Source organism: Macrobrachium nipponense, chromosome 1 (genome assembly GCF_015104395.2).
Source record: "Macrobrachium nipponense isolate FS-2020 chromosome 1, ASM1510439v2, whole genome shotgun sequence".
Lineage (NCBI taxonomy): Eukaryota > Metazoa > Arthropoda > Malacostraca > Decapoda > Palaemonidae > Macrobrachium > Macrobrachium nipponense.
In genome coordinates this window covers 186,060,830-186,066,829 of record NC_087200.1, presented here as the reverse complement: position 1 = coordinate 186,066,829, position 6,000 = coordinate 186,060,830, and positions in this window count along the sequence as shown.

Genomic DNA, 6,000 nt, shown 5'->3' with positions numbered 1-6,000 from the left:
AAGGAATGCGTTCGGCTAGAACCACCGAGCATCAAAAAGATATGCTCGAGCAATTATATTTAAGCGAAACGAATTTCGGTAATATAAAAGCTTAAATGGTGTTGTTGTGACAACACCATAAGTATATAAAATTGAAACTGGAAACTCCTGGGAGGTTGCAGGCAACCCGGGTTGCAGTTCAATTAGAATACTTTTCGTCTAAGTCGCAATCCGTAGAATAACCAGGATATGCGCCTACCCTCGGACCATTCAACTGCTTAGCAGAATCATGTCGTGAGGTTAATATACGTAGTATATTTGTAGGATTCTGAACAACGATCTCCATCCTAAATTAAATTCTTTCCTTCAAGAAAACAAAATAAGGATTGGAGATCGACCACCTTCGTTCTCTATTAAAGAGAGTGAAGGAGAAGTCTTCCTCGAAGGAAAGCTTCAATGGTGAACAGAATACTAAGACGATAGTTCCAGCCAAACTGGATATTCCCCGTCCGTTCTTCTCTATTCCAGGTTGGTCGCCTACTGTGAGATAGTCTTCTTTCAGCAGCAGTCTTCTTCCTAATGCTAGAAATTCCAGGAATTCGAGCATAGGCGAGGTTCCCGATTATCGTGTAACATATCGGGGATTCTCGTCTCGCTCACATTTGGACCGTGGTCTCGCCTAAGTGTTTTGGAGATCGTAAGAAAAACTCTAACACTCTGAATGCGCTAGAAATTCCGTAGAATTGCTAAGCAGTCTGGCGAAACCCCCACCGAATTCGTCAAACGATATCGGCTGGTGGTCCTCTCGATTCCCGTAGAAATCGAGAATGGGGCAGGATCCCTCCTCAACGGACCGGGGTGGGGCTTACGTCAGGTAGGACCCGAAGGTCCCCCCTGGTAGCGCAGTCCCCAACGTGGGATCCTACAGAGAAATCTCTGTAGGATCCTTCCCCTTTCCCTCGTAGCCGTAATGAGAGCGGGGAATGGGGAGGAATTGGGATACTCGCTCGCCTTCCCAGTGGAACTAGCAGTTGGAGAACGAGTAGGAGCAGCCATCGCCTTGCGGCGATGGCCTCTCAGAGTCTGGGAAAACGTATCGTCAGGAGAAAACGTTTTCCCCGAGGAGGGTTACGAACTCTCACTGTAGGTAAGGGTCTGCCGCCACTGTGAACGTCGTCTGGGTGGGGCTGATCGACACCTGACAGGAGAGAGCCGATACCGCGTCCTCCGACTCATTCCAGTCCTCGTCGAGGTCGAAACCTCTCAGGAGGACCGAAGGAGTATTTAAATACGGTGTCCGAAGACACGTAGAAACGCCGCTGTCGCAGTAGAGGAGGTGGAAGTAGCTTGATCGACCGGCCAGAACTGAGAGAGCCTTCTTGTCCGGAGACGAGAGACTCTGGTTCAAGACAGAATCGGCAAGCTCCGATCGCGGCAAACCCACCGTCGGTTTGGGTTCCCTCTCGGGCCCCAAAACGACTCGAGCAGAGACATGGGCGTCTGCTGGTGGGAGCGGCGATCCTTCCCCCACAGGTCGTTGTGCTGACGAATCAGTGCAATAACCTGGGTAAAGTTACTCTGAATCTCGGAACGTTACAGCGTCTTGAGAGTAGGACCGTCCAGTCCCTCCAACAAGAGCAGCTCCAGGACCCTCCTCCTTCAGAAGAAGGACCAGCAAACAGATCCCTGACGGTTGCCTCCAATCACTTGCGCGTACGTCCATGGTTGGTCCTAAGACCAACCTGGCACGTGCGGCGTCGTGACGGGATCGTGAGCGGCGCATTCTCTCACGATCACTCCTATATACCTCGTTCTTCCTGGCGTATGCCGAGGAAGTTGAAGGTATCGGAGAGACAGAACTGACGCTACCCACCCCTCTCCCCCTGACGGTCGCCTCCAATCACTTGCGCGTACGTCCTGGTTGGTCCTAAGACCATACGTGGCACGTGCGGCGTCGTGACGGGATCGTGAGCGGCGCACCTCTCACGATCACTCCTAGCTACCTCGCTCTTCCCGGTGTAGCCCGAGGAAGTTGAAGGTAGTGGAGAGACAGACCATGATGCTGCCCCCCCACGTCGCTGGCAGGACCAGCGTACGTGGGGGGCTGCAGCCGATCACCAACCCGCCCGGTGGGGATCGATCTGCAGGCCTGGCCGTGCCGCTCACCTGTTGGGCGAGCGGCTCGACTGAGCACGTCGACCCCGGTCCCGTGCGTCAGACGAGCTGCTGCTGGTCACCGTATCCGCCCGGTCCCTGTGGGAAGCGGCGGTCAGGTGACCTGCAGAGCTCGCTTTCGCCGTGAGACCGGTGAGCGTCCTCGCGGCACGTCAAACAACCGCTGGTACCGGAGCCGAGGCTGGTACCGTCGGTTCGAGGGGACCTGGGGACCTCTTCCCAGCCTCAACCCGTGGCCGGTCAGAGACCGTCACGTCCACCCGAGGTACCGGCTGGTCGCTGCGAGAGCGGCCGCTGGCCTGGCGAGAGTCACCTGAGCGGCTCTCGACAGTCTTCTGCTCCGTGCCTCGGTCATGACGCTGAGCGAACTCAGGTGTCTTAACTTTGGCTGCACGGCTCACCGAAGGAGATTCGTACACTCGGAACTTCTCGCGGACGAGAAACCGAGCCGGTAACCTGGCTTAGCAGCAGAGCTTGCCAAGACCAGGCGAGGGTGTACCAGGGTAGCCAGCACACCCTTGGTCCCCGTCTTCTTCTTCTTCTCAGAAGGGTGGGGAGACTGGGGCCCCGTTCCCGAAGGAGGCAGGAGGACCAGCAGAAGAAACCCCCCCGTCACAAAAGGACCGGAATGTGACGAGCCCTTCGAAGTTCCCGAAGGAGTCTTCTTAGGGGAATAAAACAAAACCCGGTTACCAGCTGGCCTGGCGAGAGTCACCTGAGCGGTTCTCGCCAGCCTTCTGCTCCGTGCCGTGGTCTTGGCGCCGAGCGAACTCTGGCGCCGAAACTTTGGCTGCACGGTCTTCCGAGGGAGAGCGTACACTCGGGATCTCCCGCGAACGAGAGACCGAGCCGGAACCTGGCGTAGCGGCATCGCCGCTAGCACCAGTCGAGGAAGGTCCAGAGCTAACCGATACTCCTCTGGTCCCCCATCTCTCTTCCTTACGGAAGGGGAGACGGGCCCCGCTCCCCGAAGGAGCAGGAGGACCAGCAGGAAGGACCCCCCGACCCCCGAGGTGGGACGGGCGGGACCCTTAGAAGTTCCGAGGAGACTTCTTAGGGGGGGGAGGCAGCCGGCTTTTCTTATTCTTCGGCTTATGGGCCTTAGAAGTCGAAGGGGAAGAGGCAGCAACAGAGAAAAAGACGAGATGACACCTTCCTCTTCTTCGTCAGCTCACCAGGACAGTCGTCAGGTCCTCCATCCAGGCCGGAGTCGGGCCTATTGCCGAAGCAACACGGCCCGACTGCACCTGTCCGAAGGACCTGGGACGGGTGGGGAAGACACACCATGGGCAGGACCAGCATGGACATGGCGCAGGAACCAGGAGCGACAGGAACAGCAACCAGCTCAGGAGCGGCAGGAACAGCGGCAGCGGTAAACACAGAAGGGACAGCCAAGCCAGTAGCGGGAACCACATCAGCGACAGGTACGGCAGGCCCAGCCATCGCCTCGTAGAATCATCGGCAGCCAGCGTGGTACTGGCGGCCGGTCCAGGGGCGAGCTGCTGGAACAGCGGAAGTCTGGGCAGGCAACACGAAGAAAACACGGCGGCGGCGGCATACCCTCCTCGGTACGGCGGCGACCGGCCCTAGAAGCGGCAGACGGCGTCACCGACACAGCATGGGGAGTGTAGACCAGCGGGGGGAAGCAGCATAAGCGGCCGTGAAGGTTGTAGTGGAAACCACTCCAAGGTCACCGCCCCAGACCTCGCTAGACTCTGCAGCAGATCGTGGATGCTAGGCACGCCCTGCAGCCGCAGTGGTCCATACCTGTCCAAGGTCGTCTCCCACGGCTGTAGCACCTGCGGTAGCACAGACAGATTAGTAAGAGGGTTCCCTCACGCACGGGGGGGAGACATGCCCCACCCCGAACGGAAGGAAGACCCAAAAAACAAATACGAGGAAGCTGAGCGGGGGGGGCAGGAAAGAAGACGAAGAATCGGATACCAAGGGAGTCGCGGGAGAGCTTTCCGACGACTTCCTGGCAGACCTTCGCTTCCCCTACCCCCGCACAGCAGTGAAAAGTAATATGAAAATGAAACAGAATACTGCACTTGCGATTCACTTCATAGAACTTAAAGAGGGAAAAATCAATTAACGGTAAGAAGAGCGGAAACTTGGTCCATAATAATATGATGCTATCATAAATATATATGAAAATGAACAATACTGCACTTGCTATTTTCACTTTCACAGCAATAAATCGTAAGGATTAATTCCCGGGTAAGAGCGGAAATTGATCCAAAATTAAATTTGATGCAATTAATAAATGAAAATGAAAAGAAAACTGCATTGCGAATCCACTTTCATTGCATTCTATTCATACAAAATAAGAGGCTCTTGCCGAGCGCAATCAAGCTCTCGGCAACGAACGCACAGGGCAAAAAAGGCAAAAATATAATGAAAAAGAGTACTTACATCTTTCAATTACACACTTTCGCCCAAAATACATGACTCGGCGCGAGTGCGCCCGCCCTCGGCACCGAGACATAATTCAAGGGTTCAATTCATGAAAAGAGCGGAAATCGCCGTCTCTACGGCGATAGCTCCATGTTGATTCATAATTAAGTAATGAAAATGAAAACAGTGTACTTACAGTTTCATTTTCAGTCCAAACCAAACCATTAGTAGAAAACACAAAATAAACAAAGCATACGACGATGAAGCGGGCAGAGAGCGATGACGAACACGTCCTTCACACCCGCGGCCGAAAGCAAAAGGGATTCTTCACCTCTCGGGCGCGCGGGCGCGCGCACGATCGGACAAGCAGTTAACTACCGTTCTCCCCTTGTTCGAAGCTTACGACCGTCCCAGCTGCCGCTAGTTACCTTCCCTATTGTTAAAGGACCGAGGGTTTGTATTACGTATCGGAACAAACAGTATTAATATTAATGTAACAACAGTAAAATATCCATCCATTAAGGAAAATACGTATATACTAGTACGTATACATTTTTAGCATAATTTGTTTTTCCCAATCTTTTACTGAAACGAAGTCTCCCACTTAGGGGGAGGTCTCTCTCTCTCTCTCTCTCTCTCTCTCTCTCTCTCTCTCTCTCTCTCTCTCTCTCTCTCTCTCTCTCAGTACTGTTTTACAACATTCCATGAAACATGAATTACTACTGTATCATAAACATATAAATGTGAAACCAATCTCAGGAAGTTCAATAAGCCACTAACTGAATGTGAGCATAGGTACGTACGATACTTTTTTTTTTGTTTTTTTTTTTTTTTGCTTTGCTTGATTTACTGCACTGCTTTTATTACAAGTTTAGCTGACTCTAAGTATGACTATCGTACATATCATAACAGTACAAAATATTTTACCGAGAATACTGTAGCATAAAATATAAAAATAATACAGTGTGTGCATCATAAAGGAGGAATATAAGATTTAGGCCAAATGCCAATCACTGGTACCTATGAGGTCATTCAGCTCTGAAAGGAAAATTGAGAGAAAGGGAGGACTGAAAAGGTAAAAGGAGGAAAACCTCAAAGCAGTTGCACTATGAAATAATTGTTAGGAAAAGATAGATAGTAAGATGGAAGCAAGATAATATGAATGGAGGTACAGTAAAAAGAATGAAAGGGGTTGCAGCTAGGGGCTGAAGTGGTGCTGCAAAGAACCTTACATAATGCCTATAGTGCATCGCGTTGAGGTGCACTGACAGAACTAATCCCTAGGCTTCAATGTAATTGTATTTCTCTCTCTCTCTCTCTCAATTGTATATCAGTTATATATCAGTACTATATATATACTTCAAAGAAATTTCAATTACTACTGTACTATAAACTTAAAAACACAAAACTAAACAAAGTCCAGGAAGCTCAATACGCCATAGGTACACG